This window comes from Magnolia sinica, chromosome 9, assembly GCF_029962835.1.
Source record: "Magnolia sinica isolate HGM2019 chromosome 9, MsV1, whole genome shotgun sequence".
In the NCBI taxonomy this organism is placed as follows: domain Eukaryota; kingdom Viridiplantae; phylum Streptophyta; class Magnoliopsida; order Magnoliales; family Magnoliaceae; genus Magnolia; species Magnolia sinica.
In genome coordinates this window covers 44,901,913-44,928,486 of record NC_080581.1, presented here as the reverse complement: position 1 = coordinate 44,928,486, position 26,574 = coordinate 44,901,913, and the positions used below count along the sequence as shown (strand labels likewise).

General features: G+C 39.4%; 1 protein-coding gene across 2 annotated transcripts in view; it reads left to right on the top strand.

The window, feature by feature from the left end:
• The first annotated feature begins 2,060 nt into the window (after window positions 1-2,060).
• LOC131255405 (zinc finger BED domain-containing protein RICESLEEPER 2) overlaps window positions 2,061-26,574 on the top strand; it is a 43,080-nt gene continuing 18,566 nt past the window's right edge. Inside the window, exon 1 of one of the 2 annotated variants that reach the window (XM_058256110.1) lies at window positions 2,061-2,281. The gene's annotated coding sequence lies outside the window, so the exon portion shown is untranslated. The remainder of the gene's footprint in view (window positions 2,282-26,574) is intronic. The other variant, XM_058256109.1, reaches the window with a different exon arrangement.

Here is a 26,574-nt window from a genome sequence, read left to right as displayed (position 1 = left end):
ACACGAAGTGCCGAGATAGGCAAATAAGTATTATATGATTGAGATCGAGTGGGATTTGTTGCCTATTTGGCCACTCACACAGTATGTAAATAAAATAATGTGGTATTCAGAGGGTATGGTTTATCCTTTGATGATGGGTTACACCTTTGCCTTCTGTATGAAAGGACTTTTTGATACATATAAAAGATTGAGAAATGAATTCATACAGTTGATCGGGTAGAGCAGTTATAAAACACCTTCCTGGGTGGAGAACTCTGATTAAGGCATGAACTGAATCCAGCGTATAAGCATTTTGAATTCAGCTAAAATTATTAGCTACTTAATTAGCATTATGAATTTCACTATGGAATGTAAACAACAGGTAAAAAGTAAAGGATTACACTAAGAAATGTAATTGATTGGCAAAAATGTAAAGCGATTACACTAAGGAATATAAATAATGGATAATTGAAAGATATATTGAATTTGATTGGATTGGTACGAGACAAATCTTTCTACCGAATTCCTTTACTATTTATAGCCTTAATCTAGCCATCCGGATGCTTCCCACATTCTGACGGTTGCTGTAACTGTTTAACACATCTTAACCCTCCTTACTTATATTCCTATCATCTGTCCTGTAACCGCTTCTACATGATCGCTCTTTAGTTGACCATTTGATGCGGCATTGCTCGATGTGCTCCAGCTATATTATCGTGGAATCCACTTTGTATTCCCCAAGGATCTCTAAATACACCACGCGAATTTATCCAGATCACACACAACTTGCTCTGATTGGTTTTCGCAGGAATTAGTGACGATGGGGATGAACGGATCATTCTCTTATCTAGATCCTTCTTTGGTTACGTTTCTTTTCATAATAGTTCTTCTGTTGGCCAAGACTTTATTCGTCTCGGTTGCCTTTGTATCTCGAACAACTTAACTATCTTTTTTTCTTCACTCATAATTCGACCAAAAAATTCAGTTGACTATCACCTGACATGTAAAATTGAATTTACGCTAACTATAATCCTGCGAAAAGTACTCCAAGTATCCCGAGGATCTATTTCCGATTTCTCATGCGATGTCACGTATTGCCCTCCTATTGGCTTTCCTAAAATGACAAAAAATAGAGTACAATAATAAGTCCTAGAAAGGTTTCATCACAGTAGGTGTCATTGTCACCTATGCTTATAATGTGATCCACTTCAGCCTTCGATCTAAGTCCTTTCTGGCTCATGCCCTAACATACATCATAGTGGGAGCGACAGAGCTTCTGCCAGGACCTTTCGTCTCTAGCAAGGTACTGGGGTAGTATCCAACCTGCGTCAACCATTGACATAGGTTAAATCTCAGCTGTCAATTTACAGAATCGAAAGAGGCCTGTTTCCGTGAAAAGTGGGTTATCTCCAGTACGGACTGGTAGGCCCAAGGGAAATGGCTAACTAGGCCCAGCGTTTCTCAATAATTTTAAAATAAAATACAAGAAGATATATTATATGGGCAAAACGAGCTGGCCTTGGACCCAAAAATCGTAGCGCCTACCACTCAGAACGTGACTCTCAGAATTCAACACTTATCAGAGAGCGTAGGCCCACCCTCAAAAACCCTCTTTCCGGACGCAGATTTCCTGCAAAAGCCTTTTGGATGAAGTTCCTGTGCTGGGAACCCAGGTGGGGCCCACTGTGATGTTTGTGAAAAATCCTCTCCGTTCATCTGTTTTCTGAGTTCACTTTAGGACATGTTGTCAAAAATGAACCGTATCGTAGCTCAAGTGAGCATTAAATGTCTACCGTTGAAAAATTTGTGGGGCCACGGAATTTTTGATTCATGGTAATATTTCTGTTTTCGGTTCATCCCAATAGGAATAGGAATGGTTATTAACGGCATGGATGGCATCTAAACATCACTGTTGAACCTAGAAAGGTTTCAATGGTAGGAATTTCCCTAACCACATTTTCCTTTAGCATGGATCACCTGAGCTTTGTATACAGTTCATTTTTTGCAACATATCCTAAAATGAACTCACAAACGGATGGACGGGGAGGATTTCTCGCAGACATCACAGTGGGCCCCACCTAAGTTCCCAGCGCAGGAACTTCGCCTTTCGCAGGAAATCCGCGTCCCCTCTTTCCTCCCTCCGTACCCCACGTCACGCGCTCCTTCTCCTTCTCTCTCTCTCTCTCTCTCTCTCTCCATACGAAAACCCTAGCTCTCCATCCAGCTTACATGCCGTAGATCTCTGTCTGGAGCGCCTCTTAAGCAAGGCGTCGAAGCTCACCTCCCCGCTTCTTGTTCAGAGGTGAAACGCAAGATCTTGCTTCAAAACCCTAGATTTCGTTCCTTTCGTTTTATTTATTTATTTTTCACCAGTCAGCAAATCAGCGCTTCTTCTTTCTTCTCTTCTGTTTCATCCGTCTGGAATTAGGTTATTACTGCTGCAGCTTTTCTTTTCTATTTTATTTCGCAAAATCAAAGAAATATTCGCTTGTTAGCCTTTTTATTTCTTTTAGTTCCTGCCTGGTTTGGGCTGCTCTCAGCCAAAACCAAAGCCCGTTTCAAGCCGTGATGGACTTGTTCTATGGGCCCAAACCCGATCTTGAGCCCAGCCAGACCGTTTTGGAGCCCAAGCCCAGGCCGGTTCCGGGCCCAAACCTGTTCTCAAGCCCAAGTCCGATCCCTGATCTCTAACCGACGGGGGTATTTTGTGCTTCTTCAATGGAAATGCTGCATACCATTGCAGCACTGAAGCAACGGGAGCTTGGTAGGGTGGATGATGAGATTGCTTTTGGAATGTGTCGTTTTTGGTAGGCCTGTGCATTAGTTACCATAGGGATGTTATGGAGCTGTTGTAGGCAACTGTAATGCAAACCCGAGAGGGAAAGCAAATAAATCAATAAGAAAATAAAGAGATTGTGGAAAAGATCCAACAATCCTCTAGCTGGATGCTAGAGATCATAATGCAAGACGGTGAGCAAGCTCAACAGTCCTCTAGTCTAGAACTAGAGATCACATTCCCTCCCTTCAACAACCACCATAGAGAAAAGAAGAAAATTTCATAAAGAGAATATTGATCACGTTGTCCTATTCTATAGGACAGAAGTCCTATTTATAATCAACCTTACAATCTATAATAAAAGATATAAAATCTAAAAATCTATGAAATAGGAAATCTCCTAAGTAATAAAGCTTTCTATATTTAAGAAAATATCTAAAATAAGAATCTATGAAATAGGAAAGAACCTAAGTAACAAAGCTTTCTAAAATAAGAAGATACCTAGATAAGAAAATATTTAAGATTATTCCCTGCCTAAAAATAAAGATATGAAAGAAAGAGCAGATTTTCTAATCCAGAAATTTGAAAAAATGGAAAGTGAGGATGGTTAAAAAAGGAAGGTGGTCCTTTTCTTGTACACACGTGCAGAGCGTGCACGTGCACGTGTGGGATGCGGGACGATTGCATCAATTCCACCCTGCTTGAAAAAACTCAGCTCCGTTGAGTTAATGGCAATGTGCTCCTCATAGAGTTCTGGGTTGATGCGCCTGAAATCCTCAGCTGAAATCCATGTGCTGTCGGACCTTGGTCGACCTTTCCATTTGACAAGAAACTTCTGATACCCCCCTTGGTGTGTGGAAACTATCTGATCATCCAATATGTCCTCAATGATTTCTTCGAGCTAGCATGGTACCTCAGGTATCTGGATAGCCTGTTCTTCCATGCTCTCGTTTGTATGATGTCCAAGATAAATTGTAAGGTCTTACACATTAAAAATGGGGTTGATCTTCATTTCAGGTGGCAGCTTGATTAGATATGCATTGTTACCTAGCTTCTTGACCTGCCTTTCTGGAGTGGAGCTTTGTATAAGAGCCTGCTGGAAACCGCTCAGGCTTAAGTCGCACCATGACTCTATCTCCTTCTTGGAATTGTGCAAAACGTTGTCGAACATCTGCATATCCCTTGTAATTTTCATTACTAAGGTGATCTTTCGCCTAACTTCTTCATGTATGTCCTTAACATGCTGTGCAAAAGCTTTGGCGTCTTGGCTTGATCGAGTCACACTAGGAAGTGGGACTAAATCGATAGGTTGTTGCGGTCGCAATTTCGAAAGGAGAGAGTCCCGTAGTGCGGTTCATGGAACTATTATAAGCGAACTCAGTTGTACTAACACGATGTCCCACGAGCTTATATGATCACCAACCAGACAGCGAAGTAGATTCCCAAGGCTACGGTTTACGACTTCAGTTTGCCCATCTGTTTGCGGATGATACACACTTGAGAATTTCAACTTAGTTCCCATCTTAGACCATAAGGTGCACCAGAAGTAGCTCATAAACTTGACGTCACGATCAGATACAATGGTTTTGGGAACACCATGTAGACGAACCACCTCTTTAAAGAAAACATTGGCGATGTGCATGGCATCCGATGTCTTCTTACAAGGGATAAAATGAGTCATCTTTGAAAACCTGTCAACCACAACATAAATAGAGTCATAACCACGTTGAGTCTTAAGCAGTCCTAAGATGAAATCCATACTGATATCTTCCCATAGAGCATCTGGCATGGGTAATGGCGTATAAAGAGCAGTATTCTGCTTGCTACCTTTACCAAGTTGACACGCTCGACATTGATGAACAAAGATCCCAACGTCTTTCTTTAAACCTGGCCAGTAAAAACGATCTTCAACCAAAGCTGTCGTTTTATTGATACCAAGGTGACCACCTAGGCCCCTTGAATGAAGCTCTCGTATAACAAGCTCTTGCAAGGAACTCTTAGGAAGAGAACCTCATGTCAAAGAATAAGTACCCATCGTGCAAGATATACCTTGGGTACTCGGTGCCTGCACTGGAAATGATTGTTAAAAGTGCCTTTCCAAATCATCATCTGTGGCATAGTCCCGTTTATGTTCTTCAAATCCAACAATGGAAACTGATAAGGTAGACAAAAGGTGCGACTTTCGGCTGAGGGTGTCTACTACCTTATTTTCAATACCGGCGCGATGTTTGAGGTTGAAAGTGAACTCTTGAAGATAAGCACTCCACTTAGCATGCCTAGCACTCAACTTCTTCTGAGAATTCAAGTAACGTAATGCCTCGTAATCAGAATAGAGCACAAACTCTCGATGAATGAGGTAATGACGCCAACGCTTCAGAGCTTGTACAATAGCATAAAACTCCACATTGTAAGTAGAATACTTATTTCGTGCCACATTGAGATTCTCACTAAAAAAGGCCACCGGATGTCCTTCCTGGCTAAGAACACCTCCAATGCCTGTGTGATGTGTCACAGGCAGCTTCAAGTACTTTTTCGAAATCAAGAAGTCTAAGAACTGGAGCCTCTGTCATTTTCTGCTTGATTTCTTGAAATGCCTTTGTTGCTACTTTAGTCCACTCAAATGGATCGGACTTCATACATTCAGTAATTGGCGCCATGATGGAACTAAAGTTCCAAATGAACCTTCGATAAAATGTCCCAAGCCCATGAAAACTATGAACCTTATGAATGTTTACGGGAGTAGACTATTCAACAATAGCCTTTATTTTTTCTAAATCAGCCTTTACGCCCTTTGCGGAAACTACGAACCCGAGAAAGACCACGCTAGAACTCATGAAGGTATACTTCTTCAAATTGATGTAGAGTTTCTCATGGCGCAGTACTCTCATCACTTGGCAAAGATGGTCCAGATGATCTTCTTGTGAATAGCTATAAATGAGGATGTCATCGAAGTATACGACAACAAACATGCCAATGAATGGCCGTAGAATTTGCATCATCACCCGCATGGATGTACTAGGTGCGTTCATCAAGCCGAATGGCATAACTAGCCATTTATACAATCCATCCTTAGTCTTGAAAGCAGTTTTCCATTCATCGCCAGGATGAATTCTTATTTGATGGTACCCGCTTTGCAAATCAATCTTCGAAAAAATTGTAGCATTTGCTAACATGTCCAGCATATCATCTAAGCGCGGAATGGAAAAACAGTACTTTATTGTTATCTTGTTGATGGCGCGATTGTCAACACACATTCGCCAACTGCCATCCTTCTTTGGTGTCAACAATGCTAGCACAGCGCACGGGCTGAGACTATCACGAATGAACCCCTTTGTTAATAATTATTCCACCTGTCGACGAAGCTCTGCATGCTTTGTCGGGTTCATTCAATATGCTGGAAGATTTGGTAATGGTGCTCCAGGTACCAGATCAATAGCATGCTGAATGTCGCGCATGGGTGGAAGCTCACTTGGTAGTTCATCAGGGATCAAATCCTGAAATTGGGACAGAATGTCCAGAATCTCGGGTGGTTGAACAACAACATTGTTAACTAGATCGATCTTGCATCCTACCAAAGCATACATGATTCCACGTTCACGACTCTCCTCCATGAATTGGGCCATGCTCAACACTGTGGAAGCTGACTTTGCCTCTTTAAGTTCATCATCCTTCATTGGGTTTAGAGTAATGGGCTTTCCTTTGTATATAAAGCTGTATGTGTTCTTGCGACCCTTGTGAGTTACATCTCTGTCATATATCCATGGGCGCCCTAGTAATATATTTGTGACTTTCATTGGAATGATGTCGCACCAAAGCGATTCTACATAACGACCCAGAGAGAAGTTGACTAAGCACCTCTTAGTCACGGGGATGAACGTGTCATTCACCCATGTGATCTTGTATGGCTCGGGATGTGTTTGAGGTTTCAGTTTCAACTTGTCTGCCATGCTTTGTGAGACCACGTTCATGCTCTGCCTCCGTCAATAATGACCTTGACAACTTTTCCACCACACGATACTCAGTGTATGGAAAATATTCGTTTGCAACCAGTCTTCTTGGGCCTCCTATTTTGGTGCTGTCAAAATCCTTCTGACCACCAATGATAACTTATTTTCATTTAGGCCATCAAGGCCTTCCTCAAGTTCATGCTTGTCATCTTCTGGATCATTTGTGTGTTCATCTTCCACTTGGCCTGCAATGAAGTCTTCTGTCTCACAAAATTGGAGATTGGGAGAGGGACACTAAGTCATGTAATGTCCATGACCACCACACTTAAAGCAATTGTTAGTCGACCTCCCTTGCGTTACAACAATAGACTTTCCCTTGGTATCACCATTTCGAGGAAGAGGATTGGAAGCAAGTTGGGCAGAGTTCTGACCGATTTTGTAATCCCGAGGTAAGTTAGTGCGAGGCACGAATGGTTGTGGGCGCAAAGTGGAGCCACTAGTAGTGGAACGAGTGGATGTATAACCCCCGCCTTGAAGGTTACCGCGCCTTATCATCAACTTCTGGTCTTGCACTTTTCAGGCCATTTGATACGCCTCGTCTACGCTGTTGAGCTGAACAGTTACCAACTCTCTTTGCATCTCGAACCGTAGCCCATTACAATAACGCGCCACTTGTTGTCTTCCCGTTTCTGTTAAGCGGCATCGTATGACTAAGTCATAATAACGTTGTGTGTACTCTTCCATGGTTAGATTGTCTTGTCGAAGCGTGATGAACTCTTGAAAAGAGGTCGTCTCGTAATCTAGTGGCAGGAACCTTCGCTTCATTCTTGCTTTCATTTCCTCCCAATTGCTTACGGGAGGAAGGCCACACCGTTGTAGATCTTCTTCAATGGCGTACCACTAGTCATGAGATGCGCCTTTAAGTTTCAATGTAGCGAAATGCAACTTGACAACTTCTTCCATATCGTACCAACGAAAATATCGCTCCATCGACTTTAGCCAGTCATTGAACACTTTGGGATCCAAATTACCATCGTAATCTAGAATATCAATCTCGATATGCTTAGCAGGATCCAAAGTGTGAATATTCCTCCCTCCTTTGAGATAAATTGGATGATCCCATCGGAAGTTGTTAATCCCTCTGGCTCTTGGTTGCGCATATCGATGTTGTTGGGCCTTGTAGCCAGGCTCATATTCTTCGTATTGGAAATTACCATTCTGAGCAGGATGCCTTGAGTCAACATTTCTTGACTCCAATTCTCCATCAGGGTCATCTATAGATGTTTGGCAGTCTGGATTGATTCCATTGCTTGTGTTTTCGAGAATAATAATACGTCCCTCTAAAGCATTCATTTTGGCTACGGAACGGGCCTCTAGGTCATCCGTCCGTTTTGTTAGCAAATCGACCACTTGTTGTAGGGTTGTGACAGTTTCTTCTTGAGGTTGTGTGGCCATCTCAGGATTGTAAATCGTCCCTCTTCTAGTACGGTGCATAAGACAAACGGGCTTTGGCAAGCAAATAAAATCTTCTTCTGTCTCTCTTGTTTTTTTTTTTTTGGTAAGGAAAGAGAGGAAGGGCAAGGAATTGATCCCGTTGGGACGGGATTATGATGTAGTAGGGTTGGAAGAGATTTTTTTTTTTTTTTTGGTGGAGTTAAGGTTCGGTGATTTTTGAGATGGGACAAGAAAAAAAAAAGAGGAAAGAAAAGAGAGAAAATAAAATATACACCTATACAATATACAATGCGATCAGCTTTTGGACATTTTTACCCCTGCAATTAGTCACGGGGAGGGAAAAAGACTTCTTTTTTTCCCCCATTCGTGCAGCCCTTCAAAATGAGGGCATTTTTTTTTTTTTTGGTCATTTCAACTTCTTGGGAGTAGCCCGCACCACTTCTCTTCTTTGTGTGTAGCCACACAAAAGGTGAAGTGTTAGAGAGTTTGTGCACTAAAGGTTTTGTAGGGCCCACCTTGAATTTGCAACATCCACACTGTATATCTATTGCGTTGGCTCATGTTAGGATGTAAGCCCAAAAAATGAGGTAGATTTAAAGCTCGAGTGGGTCCTAGGCCATGAAGAAGTGTCCATGGTTTGCCCACCATCAAAACCTTTCTCTATTTCTCTGTGTGTAGCTTACATGCATGTAGCCACACCCTTTCCTTTAATCGCTTTCTATGTTTTTCTCTCCACCACACTCTTAACATGCATTGCACGTGCCATAACCTCTAGTATGATTAAGAGGATTGATCACCTATAGGCATTTGCACCACTCCTTATGGTACATATATATATATATATATATATATATATATTTCATTCGATGCATTGAATAATAATAATAATTATTATTTTTTTCATCTCCCTCATGAAGTGCATCCAATGGCTAAAAAAGACTTGGATGACAAGGAGTGGTGCAAACACCTATAGGTGGTGGTTCTATATAATTGATTGATGATGGGGACTTCTAGTATTGTTCTTGCTTGTTCTCATGTTTTATTTATTTATTTACTATTAAAACAACAACTCTTTTAAACCCTTTATGTTAGTCCCCCCAAAAAAAAGAAGAAAAAAAGAAAAAGAAGTTTGAAGGGAAGGGGTTGCATTCATAGCTGAAGTCTCACCAAGTAAACTTGTATCATTTACATCTTGCAGATGAGGTAGTATCAGACAGTTTCTTCCAACCTTGAAACTATGATCATATTTTGTGAGACTGTGGGTATAGCTGTACCAATACCTCTGCCATTAATTTGGTAAGGGAAGGAGAGACAATGGCTCCCGTGCCTTGCAGTAAAAATATCATATTGTCAACTTGTAGGACTAAGGTTTCTGAATATATGTCGAAACATGTCCTGCCCTTTCTTATGATAGAAACCTTCATGGTTATTCCCAAGGTCAGGCCCTCAATTTTTCTATTGGGGAACCATAGTAGGAGAGCCTTAAACATGGTCATAGTCTCATATGTTGAAGTTTGAAGAGCAGGACTATGGGCTTCACTGGCAGCTGCCGCTCCTCGCTATCTAATCTAATCCTTTAGACCTTCAACATAACCTGTATCGTCACTTGGAAGAGTTCAACAGAGTCATTGATCTTTTGACTGTATGGGACATTTCCTATGAATGCTTCTTTACTCTCTAACTACCATCTACTATCCTGACAGGGATCAGTTGAGATTATAGGCCTCCATTATGACCCTTGAAGGAATTATCAGGGAGCTATTTGGTTCACAAGCTTTATCACTTTGAAAACTGAAACTTTACTCTTTTTCACCTCTTTCAAGACTTTCCTGCATATATATCTAGGGAAATAAGATTACAAACAAATTTATAGCTGACAACATCCATTTGCTAGACTCTAATCTGGAGTGTCCTCTTTGATCTACACCCCGTCTCTTTTGCTTTTGTGAAGCAGCTCAATAACAGATGTTGTTCGTTTATCTCCTCCTAAAATGAGTCTAAAAATATTTCTGCTATACTCTAGAATCAGGCAAGTCATTATTGAAGCACACAATTATCTAACTTTTTCTAATGAAGTTTCTTTATCCTCTACACTGCTTCCAATCTGTTCTGAATCTTTGAATTTTCTTTCCTAGCCATAGGAAGGACAATTTGGGGCCTTGAGTGTGGATTAAACAGATATGTCAATGCCTCGTTAAGTTTGTGATTTGTCTACAAATTGCCAACTACCTTTGAACTCCTAGTTGACCAACCTAAATATCTCAAACCTAAAAAAATCACCTCATATATCAATTAATTTTGCAGTACGTGGCCTGAGATTGAGAAAGTCCTTTCTAGTAATAAAAGATACAAAACCTGGGCAGCACAAAGGGGGCAAATCTCTATGTCTGTGATAGAAAGTGAAGCCCCAGTGAAATAGACTCACATGCTCTTTAATGTCGTGGGGAGTTAAATTCTGTTCCTAATGTTTTTTGTATAACTAAGTCGATTTACATGCATGCGCAAATTTGGCATGTATGGTAGTGGTAGGCATCCATGTTGCCCCATCATGTGGTTTCCACTATGTAGATGCTTTGGCGGACAAGTCATGGTTGGATGCATGCAGGCAGACCGCCACATGCAAAACAAATGGATGTCTAGGAAAAAATGGGTCCAACCATCTATTTTATCTTGTGCATTGTAGCGCTCCTGAAGATTGGAATATCCTGATTTTTGGGCGAAGGAATCTAAACACGGGATGCCTAGATGGACAGGTCAAATGTCGCAACTCTGCTATTGATGAGGACATCTGAGCACCGAACTAGAGGAGGGCTGAGCCACTCTCCTTATAGCTAGATGACCATTACATGGGGCCTACTTGGCCCAATTCACACTCCTTGCCATGTTGAAGACCCTACGTGCATTTTCGTGCATCTTTGAGACCCCACACTAGGAAGATGCACATGGGCTGCGTATAGGAGCTTGGTGGACACATCGGACTGTTGGATCGAGTGGACACGATGATTGGACCATTGGATTATCATCATCGGACATCTTGATTATGGACTTTAATGAGTCACGAAATAGTTTAGTTGTTTAGTTTGCTTACATTTTTCATTATTTTCGGTATAACTCATATTTGTGTTGAGAGTAAGGAGTTATGAATAAATTTTAATTCATTAAGTATCATTATGTTGAGAATCTTATCTGAGAGCGCCTTTTTGTAAAAGGTCTTTTCTGAGACTATAAAGGGTTGGACGTCTCCACCCTAGCCAATATTTATGTTATGAATGAAAGAGATTTCTCTCATTTTGCTTTGATATTGAGCAAAAAAAAAAAAAAAAATTCATCTTGTGATTGGATTGGTGTTGCAAAACCATGTGCGAAACCACGGGGAGCGATTCCCTAGTTATCTATTATCTCATCTTCTTCATTTCTTCCTTCTTTTTTTTTTTTTTTTTTCCTTTTCATTCTTTGTTATCATTCAAATCCCTATCCAACCAAACTCTTAACCCATCCACCCTAACCCAAACTACCCCGGACCCAAACCGGCCGTATGGACACATGTGTGGGGCTGTCTATATGGACGGTTCCCTTCCCCTTTTGTCCTCTTGCTTTCTCACCTCCATTCCCCTCTATTCATTGTACCATATTTCAATCCTAACTCTAAAGCCCTAACTTAGATTATATAATCCCAAACCCTAATTTCCAAAACCCTCGATTTTTCCAAACCTAAATCTCTAAAATTTGAAAATCCCTTGTCCAAATCATAAATCTCTAATTCTCACAACCCGAAATCCATATTTCTAATTTTAGAAACCCTAATTCCTAAAACCTTAACCCAAAATCTGAAAATCCCAACCCGAAACCTCCCAAAACCTCAACCCTAATGTTCTAACCTTAATTCCTCTAGGTCTAGATACCTCAAAGCCATTTCACATTCTTTAGCCTTTAAACCACCCTAACATGTCAAAACTCGTATAAGACACATGATTTCCATTGAATCCAGATTTAATCCGATGCTAGGATGGGGGTTCTATCTCCTATAGGTCTTTGTTAACCAGTAATTTATGAGTTTCACATTGCGGGGCTGTCATAGGCTTGAATTTGGACATGTCATATATATGAACTTTCAGAATTTATGGTAAATTAGCTTTATTTTATTGTTCCATTGCTCGTGTTAATCTATCTTTTAATTTCGTAGCATCATATTAGGTTGGATAATTCCGTCCTGCATCAAATTTTGGTATTAGAGCCTAGGTCTAGCATAAGACTTTTATGTTACTTCTAGGTTAGGCTTTCATATTGCCATGTCTAGGATTACCACTTTTCCCATTCTCATTACATTGCATTTAGAGTATTTATTTCCTAGATTTCCCTTTAGACCCCCTGTTTATGCCCACTCGCATCGGGGATGGTTTTGGTTTACACCCCACAATGAATTCAGAATAGCTTGCCAATGCTATTAATGCCATCAACAACCGTCTCGCGGCCATCGAGGCCCAAAGTAGAACCACCAGTCACCAACTGGTAGTCCTCAGGAATGAAACCCATACTCGCATGACCTAGTTGGAGACTTCTCTTCAGATAAACCCCGACAATGGGGAAGATGACCAATCTCAAGCGGGAGGTCAAGTTGGAGGAGGCCAAGTTGGAGAACGTGAGAGAAATTATGGCTGAGGATTGGCCGCGGTGGAGTGCAACCTAGCCACCTTATGGAGAGTATCGGGACCACCATGATCCTGATGAGCGTGTGAAGGTTGAGGCCTCGAGCTATGATGGTCGCTTGGACCCCAAGGCCTTTCTCAATTGGCTAGCGGACATGGATCACTATTTTGAGTGGTATGACATGTCTGATAGATGTCGAGTGAGGTTTGCTAAGATGAAGTTGTGGGCCAAAATTGTTCTAGACAAATGTCGAGCGGAAGATGGAGAGATTTGGAGATGGCCCGGTCACATCGTGGGTTGAGATGAAAGAGATTTTGAGATAAAAGCATCTTCCTCTCTTGTACCACCAGAGGCTCCTGGATCAGTGGCAATTCCTTCGCCAGGGATCAATGCCCATGACATATTACATCGCCAAGTTTGATGAATACATGATGCGATGTAACGAGGAGGACTCGTTATTGACACTTTCCCATTTCATGATGGCCCTCTGATTCGAGCTTTAGCGTGAGCTCATCCCTTACGATGTTAGCACCCTAGAGCATGCCTATCAAGTGGTGTAAGACCTTAAGCGGTATTTGAAACTGCAGTTCGTGAGGGCATTCGACTCTCCTGAGTCCAATGTCAAGTCCACTTCGCATGGAGCCAAGCCTAGTATTGGGGGTCAATCCAAAGCCCTTATTAGTATTCAATCCAACATTGGGGATGTCAAGGATAAAAGTCTAGCTGCTACTAGTTCAAAGGGAGGTGAGCAAGTGCGGTGTTACAATTGTCGAGGATAGGGACATTTTGCACATCAATGCCCTAAAAAAGAGCGAAATAAGGCCATCATCATTGGCGAGTTGGATAAAGATGTGGCTGATCAGGGTGATTGCGAAGAAGAAGAATATCAGTCTGAAATTAGTGCTATTGATGAAGAAGACGGAGTTGGGACCCCACTATTTGCAGTCATTAGACATGCCTAAGTCTAGATTATAGAAAGTGATGATTCGCGCAGGAATTTAATTTTGAAATTACACGGAATAGGATGTCACAACTACATGTGGAAGCTTGCTAGGGCTATGAAATGACTGTCCTATATATAGGGGGAGTTGATTAGGACCAAATAAAATTTTTGCCTATTAAGTCCAATTGCCTACTTAAGGTTAAGTAAAACAATTCAACACTAAGGCTTCCAAGCCATTAGTGGGTCCAATCATGTAGACTACAAAACATATTCCTATGAAGCAACTAATTTATAAATGATAGTGTACATCTGTGTGTGGGATGTGCCACCTATTAACTCGTAACATTCATCTAATCATGCATATATATAATTAAATATTCATCACATAAGCATAATTAAACAACTGTGCAAAGACAATCCCAAACACAGGTATGTCTAGTGGTTCGGTTTTCCAACTCCACTCTCTGCGGACGCACTCGACCCATGAGTGTACTGAATTTCACTATCGGAGGTTTTAAATCAGGTTCACCTTAACTTTTACAATCCTACAGAAGGACCAGCTCCTGCAAGAGACTCTACGTGATTTTTTATAGGCTTACCACGAACCTTGGTCCTACAAAAGAACCTACTAACGTACACTCCCATTGGACACAAGAGACTTGAGTTGGTTTTCTATAGGTTAACCAACAACCTAGGTCCTAGTCGAAGGACCTACGTTTACTCCTGCCGAAGGCTCCCACGGAGACTAACACGTACACACCTGTGTCTGGTGAATTTGGGCTTACACAAGAGCTTAGGTCCTACATAAGTACCCATTCGAGTTTGGTTCACAAACCCTTACCATCAATCCTACACAAGGAAATAGAGTATGGACTCACTGAATGAGACTTGTCGAATTGAGCCCTATTGATATGCCGTTTTTGAGTCGCCTTTTTAAATCTCTTCCATGCTTGGATCCACTCCTGAATTGCTCCCTCGATCAAGATGCTGATGCGTTGCCAATGCTTCAACTCCAAGATTAAACACCTTGCATGCGATGCTCCGATGCGGTAACTAAGGTGATGGGAGGTTGAGTAAAATCTCCTACAACTAATGGGAAGTTGTAAAGCCTAGGGGATTCACTAAGAATGGTCTTCTAGAGGATTTAGACAATGATATACTCATAAAGGTTGGGTCTAAACTTTAGAAAATGGTGGAGATTGAGTTCATCTTCAACATTGAGGTTGGAATCCTTATTAAATGGTAAAGCTCAAGAAGAGGAATCAAATCTCGTGGAATATGAGGCTTAGGATGTGGGATATGATTGGGGATTCACCTAAGCTTCATTTGCACCAAAAACCCTCTCCAATGCCCAAAGATCGGATCTCATATATAAAAATATCAAGTTCTAACGGTAAAAAGAAAGGGCAGAAATAGCTAGTCTTCAGTCGCACTGAATTAGACATGAAAGTCATTGAACGGACTTGGTCACTTTTGGTCTCATATAAGTTAGTCGAAGGATTCTTCGGCTGGAGCCGAATTACACGAAAATTTGCCCCAGCCCGCTGCCCTGTTTTAGCCGTTTTCGGTGGGACTGAAGGTGGGTTCAGTGGGACTGAAAGTTGCTGAATTTGTGCAGTTTTTCCAGCAACATGGGACCTCTAAAGCCAATCTAAGGATGGTCAATTTAGGCTCCTATAGCTTAAGGGATGATCAATAAAGGGTCTGCCTATTAGGTTTAAGATTTGGATTAAGTTGTTTTGGGTCAAGGGTTAGGGTTACCAAGGCATCACATTTACCTGTTCTTTGCTCCTTGATGCTCCACCTTCACTTATGTCTACAGTCTTTAGCTTCCAAGGGCTCAATCGACTACATGACACAAGGACTCACGTGATTGACAATCAATGCACTAACAATTATTTCATACTTATGCCAAGTGTGGTGACAAAAACTACAAGGTGATCATTGATAGTGGCAGTTGCACCAATGTGGTCTCTGCTAACACTATGGATCGCTTAGGTTTGATAGTCATTCCTGACCCTCAGCTGTATCGAGTCTCATGGGTTAATACATCTTTGATTCCGGTTTCTCAGCATTATTCCATTCCCATCCAGTTTGGTTCCTATACGATGTGGTGTGATGTTTTGCCTATGGGCCTATGGATGTAGGCCACATTCTTTTGAGTAGACCCGGGTTGTATGATCATGATGTGACACTTTGCGGTCACTTGAATACATGTTCATCTATGCATGAGTGTAAGAAGATAAAAGTTGAATCCTCTCCTGCCCAAAAGCACCCCAGAAAAAAAGGATGACATCAAGAAACGTGATCTTGAAGATGTGAAGAAATTTCAGCTTGTCTTTCCCCATATTAAATGCTAAAGAGTTGGAAAGTGAGACTAAAGCTGATTTGACGGTGTATGTTCACGTGGCAAGTAAGGACACACCTAAGGTTAGTACGGAGATGCCACCTGAGGTTATACCTAAGGGTAGTGTAGAGTTACCACCTGAGATGAGTTTGGTATTGGAGGAATCTGGTGATGTTATCTCAGAGGACAACAAATGAGCTAACACCCGTGCAGGACATTCAACATGTCCTAAAATTTGTTCCCTAGTTGATTCTACCAAGCCTTCCTGGTGAATAATTGACTCCCATGGAGAAAGCAAATTTCGAAAGACAAGTAGATGAGCCTAGGAAGCATATAGATCTTATTCCCGCATTAGTCTCACACAGGTTGTCAGAGTCCATGGATGCATTTACATGTCACATCCATGATTCACTTGTTGAAATTAGAAAACGGATTAGTATGAGCAATGAATTGTAGAAGATATGTGTTGACTCTCATCACAGGTTCAGAAAGTTTCAAGTAGGTGACTATGTGAAGGTTCATATAAGGCCTTAACATTTTCTACAAGGGACCGTTAAGAAACTACAAGCCCGTGGTGTAGAACCCTATAAGATGCACGATGCATATGTTGTAGATATTCCACCTGACATGGGTATTAAATCTACATTCAATGTGGAAGATCTTGTATCTTTTAAGGGTCTAACATTTACACCTACTAGCCTTTATTCAGTTCATCACCTTGATCTTGATGATATCCCTCCTGATCTGTCCTATGACCCTTGGCTTATACTCTACTATTCTTCCCAACATCCACCTCTTTTGCGATACACACTACCAAAAGAGAAAAGATAGAGGATATCTGGGATGAGCGAGTGGTTTCCACATGACATGGAGGTTACTAGGAGCAGTGTTCGAATTATCCCCGATATTATCGAAATATCTCCAATATTATCTTTATCTCTAGCTCAGCGGTACCGATAACACTGGTAGCGAAATCGATAACAATGGTAGTATCAGAAATTTCAGGTATTAGCAATGTATCGCTAAATATCGTTAATGTATCAATATCGCTAATGTAATCACCAATATTTTCAACTATGTAAATTTTAGGTGTCACTTGTATTGCCAATGCATCAACATTTCTAGTGGATCCAAACCTTTATTTTAGGTAATGCTTGTATTGACGATATTTCAATAGTATCGCCAACGTATTAATATCATCAAAATTTTGTTTATTAGAAAAAAATTATTTTAAAATATTTTCATGGGCACATGGTTATATGTAGTGTTCAATTTGTCATTGATAATATTGATACTATCTCGATATTATCAATAACGCAATATACTTGATATCGAGACCACAATCTTTTGTTTCCTTTACAATTGTTGATGATTTCTTGGTGAATTATCATGTTGATATTTTACAATATCAATGAATGTTTGGATGGAATGTTGGATGGTTAAATAGGACAGATGGGATGGTTAGACTGATTTTTTACAACAACACATGCTTTTAAGGCCCCATTAAATGAGAACTTGTTATGTATGCATTCTTTTTGCAATTTTTTTAAAAAATATTTCAAAATATGCAAATATGTACATTTTAACATTTCCTAAAGTTTTGCTGAAAATTCCACCGTTTTTCCCATGTTTCCCTGCATTTCCGGTTATCAGCGATATTATCGGCGATATCGATATTGTTTCCGTATCCTTGGCCAGCGAAACCTGTAGCGATACCGATACTTCGAACACTGACTAGGAGTACCTCGTCAAGTGGAAGGGGATGCCAAAGTTAGACAGTACATGGATCACAGAGGCAGAGCTTCAATGACAAGATCTAGATTTCCTCGAGTGTCACTGCAGCTTCATTTCACCAAAGGCAAAATCTCCTCACCCAAGGAGAATTGATGAGGACATCTAAGCACCATACCGGAGGAGGAGGGCTACGCCAGTCTCCTTATGGCTAGACAACCATTACATGAGGCCTACTTGGCCTAATTCACATTCCTAGACATGTTGAAGACCCCATGCATATGTTCGTGTATATTCAAAGACTCCACGCTAGGAAGATGCATGTGTGCTGCACATAGGAGCTTGATAGACATCAGACTATTGGACTGAGTGGATACGATGATCGGACCGTTGGATCATCATCATCAGACATCTTGATCGTGAACCCCCATGGACATGATGATTGGACCGTTGGATCATCATCACTGGGCATTAAATCTCCTTAGCCGAGGGGAATTGATAAGGATATCTGATCACCATACTGGAGGAGGGCTAAGCCAGTCTCCTTATGGCTAAATGACCATTACATGGGGCCCACTTGGTCCAATTCACATCCCTAGCCATGTTGAGGATCACATGTGCATGTTCATGTATCTTTGAAGACCCTATACTGGGAAGATGCATGTGAGCTGCATATAGGAGCTTGATGGACACATCAAACCGTTGGATCGAGTGGACAGTGATCGGACCATTGGATCATCATCATCGGACATCTTGATTGTGGACTCCCATGGGGCATAAAATAGTTTAGTTGTTTAGTTTTCTTACATGTTTTGTTATTTTTGGTATAGATCATACTTGTGTTGAGAATAGGGAGCTAGCAACAACTTTTAATTTATTAAGCGTCTTTATATGAGAATCTTATCTGAAAGCACCCTTTTATAAAAGGTCTTTCTGAAACTATAAAGCATTGGACGTCCCCACCTTAGCCAATATGCATGCATATTAGCAATAAATAAATTTCTCTCATTTTGCTTTGAGATTGAGCAAAAAAAAAAAAAAAAAAAAAAAAAATCATCTTGTGATTGGATTGGTGGTGTGAAACCATGGGGAACGATTTCCTAGTTATCTTTTTTACTTCTCTCTTCTCAACAAGGTATAATCTTCTCTCAGCTTATTCTTTTCTTCATTCTTCATCTCTTGTTGTTTTTTTTTTTTTTTTTTTTCTTTGTTACCATCAAAATCCCTACCCATTCTCCTTTATTCATTGCCCTTTAGTTCAATCCTAAATCTAAAATCCTAACTTAGATTCTAGAATCCCAAACCCTAATCCACAACCCCAATATCCAAAACCCCCAGTTTTTCAAAACCTAAATCCCCAAAATCTGAAAATCCATTGTCCAAATCATAAATCCCTAATTCTTACAACCTGAAATCCATATTTCCAATTCTAGAAACCCTGAGTCCTAAAACCCTTAACCCGAAATATGAAAATCCCAACCCAAAACCTCCCAAAATCTCAACCCTAATGTTCCACCCTTAATTCCTCTGGGCCTAGATGCCCAAACCCATTTCTCACATTTCTTAGCCTTTAAACCACCCCAACATGTCAAAACTCTTACAAGACACATGATTTCCGTTGAATTCAGATTTAACCCTATACTTGGATGGGGGAGTTCTATCCCCCAGTAGTCTTGGTTAATTAGTAATTTATGAGATTCGCATCATAGGATTGTCATAGGCTTGAATTTGGACGTCATTAATATGAAAATTTTGAATTCACGGTAAGTTAGCTTTATTTTGTCATTCCATTACTCTAGTTTATCTGTCTTTTAATTTCATAGCATCATATTAAGTTACATCATTCCATCCTGCATCAGCCATATTAGCTACCCCGTTGTGCGTTGGATTATATCTCAAGATAGTACCGCATCCCAAGTTGAAAAGCAATTGTTAAACTATAAAAGCTTGAGCTGGGTTTGGGCTGAGCTGAGTTCTATCCAAGCTAAACTGCAAATCAAACCTATGCCTTGGGCCCTTAATGGGCCAAAATAGGCTGGCCTGATTTTGGTCTTATGTGCTTGCACTTCACTCTTGCTGGTAGACTATATATTCATTTTAAGATCTGGATGGTTCATCAGGTTTGCTCCACCATTCATGTATATGGGCCCAAAAACTTGGCTAGTTAGATCATCAGTGCAATTTTTGATCCATCCAGAGGTCTCAATTTTGATGGTTTATGCCATGCATGCAATAGTGCCCAAGTATCAATAATCACATTTGGGTAAGAGTTCTATGATTCAGTGAGTGGCCCCTCATTTGAGGGGGTAGAACATGTGTTAAGAGTATGGGCATATGTATATGTGTTAGACATCCAGGCCATTCATTCGGTCGCATGCACTGAACATGCCGTGTAAAAAATAAATAAATCAACATCGTACGCTCATCAAATTAGTCACTCAAGTATGCTGAATTGGGAATGTTGGACTTCTTTTTCAGCCCATTTTTCCCACACAAGTTTGACTTGCCTCATAAGCTGCCCGTAGTACGTTTGGTCTAGGGCATGTTCACAATGTCCCCTACTTAATGAATGGCCTGGATCTTTCACAAGTATGCTGTATGCATGGATCTCTGACACATCTTCGCCCCTCATATGAGGATCTGCATATTAAATCATGACCATTCAAAGTTGTATTCATTGAATTGGAAAGTGAGAAGCTTGCTAAGTTCATATGCCCATGTGAATCCATGCCCATCCACACGCAAGCACATGCACATATAGGCGTACAAGATTTGGGGCTTATGTTTGGTTGTGAAAAATGCTTAGATCTTCAATGTAAAAAATTAGGCTGTTTTGCTTGTCAAGTAGGCCATAATTTACTAAATAAACTGACTGTTGAAACAAAGGTTTACTGGGTGTCCATTTGTTTTGTATAATACAAAGGTTTACCGGGTGTCTTTTTATTTTTTTTATTTTTTTAAATACTGTGGCTGATGTGAGTCGTGTGAGATGGCCTGAGTTTCGGAAAGAAGATCCAACCATTTCATCACGTATGATGAGAAGCTTAGATCGTGCATATCCGTTAACATTGGCATGTGATCCATGGTTGTGCTGAGTTCCACATGCGTGGGGAATTGGCAAAACCTCTTGAAAGTGTATGTATCAATTCTTTGGACTTAAATGTCTCATCTGTCTGACTTGCCTGGGGCTATGCTGTGGAAGGTGATCAGGTAAAGCTCAGAAGAAATGGAGTAGAATCATCTCTCAATTCTCTCCACAGTAGATGTGGTAGGTAGTGTGTCAATCTGAACCGTCCGTTTAGTGGGGCTAATCAAGGATGGCAAATCCTTAGACAATTAAACATATCAAACAATCCCATCTTTGCTTTTTCTTCAGTTTTAAACACTCAATGTGGACCACTTTGCAGTTTTGTTTTCTATAATTGTTTTGTAAGCAGTCCATTAATCAAAACAATGGAATCATTCGATCTATTTAGATCTTTAAATATTCTCCATTCACCCTAGGGTCTACCTGGTGTCCAAATTTCATATGCACTTTGTAGATTTCATCTACACTTTGTATACTTTAAGTCCACGATGTGTCCACTATCTAGTGAATGCAATTTATGCTAAAATTGTTCAAAATTTACTCATTTGGCCCATAAAATAAGTTCAAAGTTGGACCGGTAAATAGTGCACAAACTTGCCTTTAAAGTGGACCCCTGGTTGATCATTGAAATCTGTAGATTTATAGACCTTGGACCAACCCTTAACTCGGTCCATCTACGGACTGTTTAAGAAACTAGTAAGTCCCTAAATTTCGGACTTAGGGCCTGTTTGGTAAAACTTATTTTCACCACTAATTGCTGGAATGTGCCATTTTCAGTGATTTTCCCCAATTCAAAGTGTTTGGTAAATCTGAAATATTAAGTGCTTAATTCGGAATTTCACTGAAAAATTAGGATTTTTTTAAAGTCTCCCTCTTTTGACTTAACACTTAACACTGAATGTGGCAATTGATTTTGAATTAATATTGTTCTAAATGACAACTTTGCCCTTTTTCTAATGTCCGTGGAAGCTTTCATTGAGTTAATTGCGCACCATAGAAGCCATGTTGACGTGGCAAAGGTCTTTTGCCCCCTTCATGATCTATGTGTTATATTCACACCGTCCATACATTTTTTCAAATATTTTTAGGGCATGAGCAAAAAAATGAGGTAGACCCAAAGCTCAAGTGGACCACACGATAGAAACCTGCAGGGATAATGGCGCCCTCGTTGAAACCTTCCTAGGGCACATCGTGGTGTTTATCTACAATCAAATCTGTTCATAAGGTCAAACAAACCTGGATGTAGGGAAAACACAAATATTAGCCTGCTCTAAAACTCCTGTGGTCCCCAAAAAATTTTCAATGGTTGCCATTAAATCCCAACTGTTTTTTATTTTTTTAATTTGTGGTGTGGTCTACTTGAGCTTTTGATCTACCACATTTTTCTGTTTATGCCCTAAAATTACTCGACAAAATGGATGGATGGTGTGGATATAACACATACATCATTGTGGGGCCCACAAAACTTTGCCTTGTAAGCACGGTACCTACATAGGTGCCATGTTGTCCTGCATGCAATCCAAATAATATGGGGCAGCTACAGATGAGCTATTACCAACTAACAGGTTAATGGGTGTTTCCTTGACCGTGGAGCCCAACTCGATGTATGTGCTGTATATCCAAGCCGTCCATTAGTTTTTCTAGATCATTTTGGGCTATGGTCCAAAAAATGAAGTAGATCCAAATCTCAGGTGGACCATACCATAGGTGATGGGGACATCAGAGGACTTACTCAAATGTACCAGAAATGAAGATGACCACGCACATCAGCGCAACTTTTTTTGTGGATGGGAGACGAGTTCCAGATGGGGCTCGCTGGGCCATTTTGAAGACCCCGCATGCATTGGACATGCATTAGGAAGACCTCACTTTGTGATGATACATGTGGGCTGCTTAGGAGACTATTTTAATCATAGGATTTCTATTTCGTGTCGATCCGACTGTTGGATCTTGTCGATCAGGCCATCGGGCCACTAGATCTTTTAGATCATGACCCCTTAGAATCTGATCTTGCTTTCTCTATGTTATTTGTTATTTTTAAGAGTTATTTGATAGTTGAGATTGATAATATATGTTTTAGTTTTCTTATTTTGGATGATGGGCCACTTTACTTAAGTGAGTGGCATAATTGTATTTATGCTGAATTTAATTCCGAATTTTTAATTATAAAAGCACAGAGGGGGTGGAGTTCCAACCCTAGTGGTGTTATTGAGAAGAAAAAAAAAAAGAAGAAGAGTGGAGCTCTCTTGTGTGAAGGAATTTTCCTCCTTATTTTCTAGGGTTTTTTTTTTTAATTAAAAAAAAAAAAACCCTTCTTTCCAATTAAATTGTGGAACGGTAGAAGCTTGTTTGGTAGTGGATTCCAAGGTACATCTTTCCTCTTCTTCTTCTTCGAAAGATATTCGTTTCATCTAATATCTTCCTCTTTTCCCTTTCATTACAACCTTATAAACCCTAGATCTTCAATTTTCTATTTTCCCCAATTTCTAAAAACTCTAATTCCAAAATCCCCAATTCCTATAAACCCTAATTCTCCATATTTCAAATTTTTCCATTCCTAACCCTAATCATAAAACCTACATATCTGTCCATTTAGTATGGAACGTGCCTATGCTAAATTGGAAGTTCTATCCTTCCATTAGTCCTAGTTTTAATTGATATATGTGATTTCTTAGGATGCGGGCATGTAATTTAGGTTAATCAGATTTTATTTCCTATTATTTACTCTTAATTACTTGGTAGGTTAACATCTTTTGTCAATTACTCTTAATTACTTTATGGACTCTTTGATAATCTCCACGTTGCATGCTAGCATTAAATCATGTGTCCTGCATCAATAGGAAACAATGGTGATCGAATGCCCACCATTAAAAACTTCTTGGCAATTATTTTATTTTATTTTTTTGGTGGTGTGCTCCACTAGGGCCTTAGATTTGCATAATTTTTAGCCTCATGCCCTAAAATGATTTGAAAAAAATGGATGAATTGTGTGGTTATAACACATTCATCATGGTGGGGCCCACAAAATTTTTCCATGTCAACACAAACTAACTTGGGTGCCGGTTCTACGCTAGGAGCAATTTAGGTGTTACCCAATGTTGTTGAATCGCATATGTGAATATGTGATCATGTGCGATTGCATATGCAATCACACAATCATATATGAGACCGCATATATTTTGTTTTAGGTCTTTTTTTTTTTTTTTTTTTGAAAATTTTTTAAAAATCGAAAAATATGAAAAATTCAAAAAATTGTAAAAAGAAGAAGAAATGAAAGGTAACTTTCCTAAGTTAATAAATAACTAATTTTACATATTTAAAATATATTTGAGAAAAATAAGATCAATTAAACAGTGAATTAAATAACAAGTGCTTGAATCTTGATCTTTCAACTTCCAAGAGAGGGAATATATGAGAGAGAGAGAGAGAGAGAGAGAGAGAGAGAGAGAGAGAGAGATTAAGAGAGAGATATTAAGAGAGAGATTAAGACCACTCGGAAGTAGGAAATATAAGAGAGAGAGAGAGAGAGAGAGAGAGAGAGAGAGAGAGAGAGAGAGATATTAAGAGAGAGATTAAGACCACTCGGAAGTAGGAAATATAAGAGAGAGAGAGAGAGAGAGAGAGAGAGAGAGAGAGAGATTAAGACCACTCGGAAGTAGGAAATATAAGAGAGAGAGAGAGATTAAGATCACTTGGAAGTAGGAAATATGAGAGAGAGAGAGAAAGAGAGAGAGAGAGAGAGACCACTTGGAAGTAGGAAATATAAGAGAGATGGAGAGATTAAGATCACTTGGAAGTAGGAAATATGAGAGAGAGAGAGAGAGAGAGAGAGAGAGAGAGAGACCACTTGGAAGTAGGAAATATAAGAGAGATGGAGAGATTAAGACCACTTGGAATTAAGAAATGTAAGAGAAGAATAGAGTAAAAAATAAAATAAAATAATGTGCCAACTGTTGGCCAATATGCGATCGCATATTTTCACATATAAAACATATGCAAACGCATGTGCCAAATCGCATACGCCGTGATCGCATATGTGATCTGCATATGTATATGCGTCAAGGTGTCCCGTATCGGTATCGGTTGGCGAAACGGTGACCTCCAAAACCGATACGGATACGGGGGCGTAACGGTGATACGGGGGTGTAACGGCCCGTAACGGCGCAAAATTTTTTTTTTTGCCAAAAAATTATGAAAAAATATGGATTAAATCCGGAATATTCTAAGCATTTCAAATATGCATTCATTTATAAATTGGAACATGTTTATGGTGGTGTAACGGTCCACTCTTTGGTGAGAAGTTGTATCGGACTGTCTGATGAATTTATGAACCAGATAACCTGAATTTGACTACAAAATTCATATATTTAATTTTCTAACTATCTACTATCAATGATAGATATATTAGAATGAATGTAATATGAAAATATCTTACATTTAAGTGTTTGCAATTATTTTTGAGGGCCAAAATTCATGCGTAAATAGAAAAAATACATATATAAAAAAAATATAAAATGACACCCCAAATATGTAAAATGCATATTAACATGTTCTACTATGATTAACACATCATATGGCATCATTAAAACAGCAAAAGAATCATTAAAAAATGATTTTTCGAATTTTCAAAAAAAGGGCCGAAATAAATGCGTAAATAGAAAAAAATATAAAATGGCACCCCAAATATGTAAAATGCACATTAACATGTTCTGCTATGATTAACACATCATATGACATCATTAAAACAGCAAAAGAATCATTAAAAAATGATTTTTCGAATTTTCAAAAAAAGGGCCGAAATAAATGCGTAAATAGAAAAAAATATTAAAAAAATATAAAATGGCACCCCAAATCTGTAAAATGCATATTAACATGTTCTACTATGATTAACACATCATATGACATCATTAAAACAGCAAAAGAATCATTAAAAAATGATTTTTTGAATTTTCAAAAAAAGGGCCAAAATAAATGCGTAAATAGAAAAAATATAAAAATATATAAAATGGCACCCCAAATCTGTAAAATGCACATTAACATGTTCTACTATGATTAACACATCATATGACATCATTAAAACAGCAAAAGAATCATTAAAAAATGATTTTTCGAATTTTCAAAAAAAGGGCCAAAATAAATGCGTAAATAGAAAAAAATATTAAAAAAATATAAAATGGCACCCCAAATCTGTAAAATGCACATTAACATGTTCTACTATGATTAACACATCAAATAGCATGATTAAAACAGCAAAACAACCATTAAAAATTGATTTTTCGAATTTTAAAAAAAGGGGCCAAAATTCATGCGTAAATAGAAAAAAATATTAAAAAATTATTAAATGGCACCCCAAATCTGTAAAATGCACATTAACATGTTCTACTATGATTAACACATCATATGACATGATTAAAACAACAAAACATATTAAAAAAAGTATAAATACTTATTTTTGATGAATTTCTGAAAAATGGCCCACCGAGCTTTGATTCAAAAAAATCTGTAATATAATGTGTTTTTATCTCAAATACCTAGCTAATGTTGGTCGAAATTAGTAGTAGGAGTGAGAAACAGTTTGGAAGCAAGAGGTTTCAAAAAAATAGCAAAAACAGAGCTAAAAATGAAAAAAAAAAGTTACCGTTACGGGCCCGTTACCGGCCC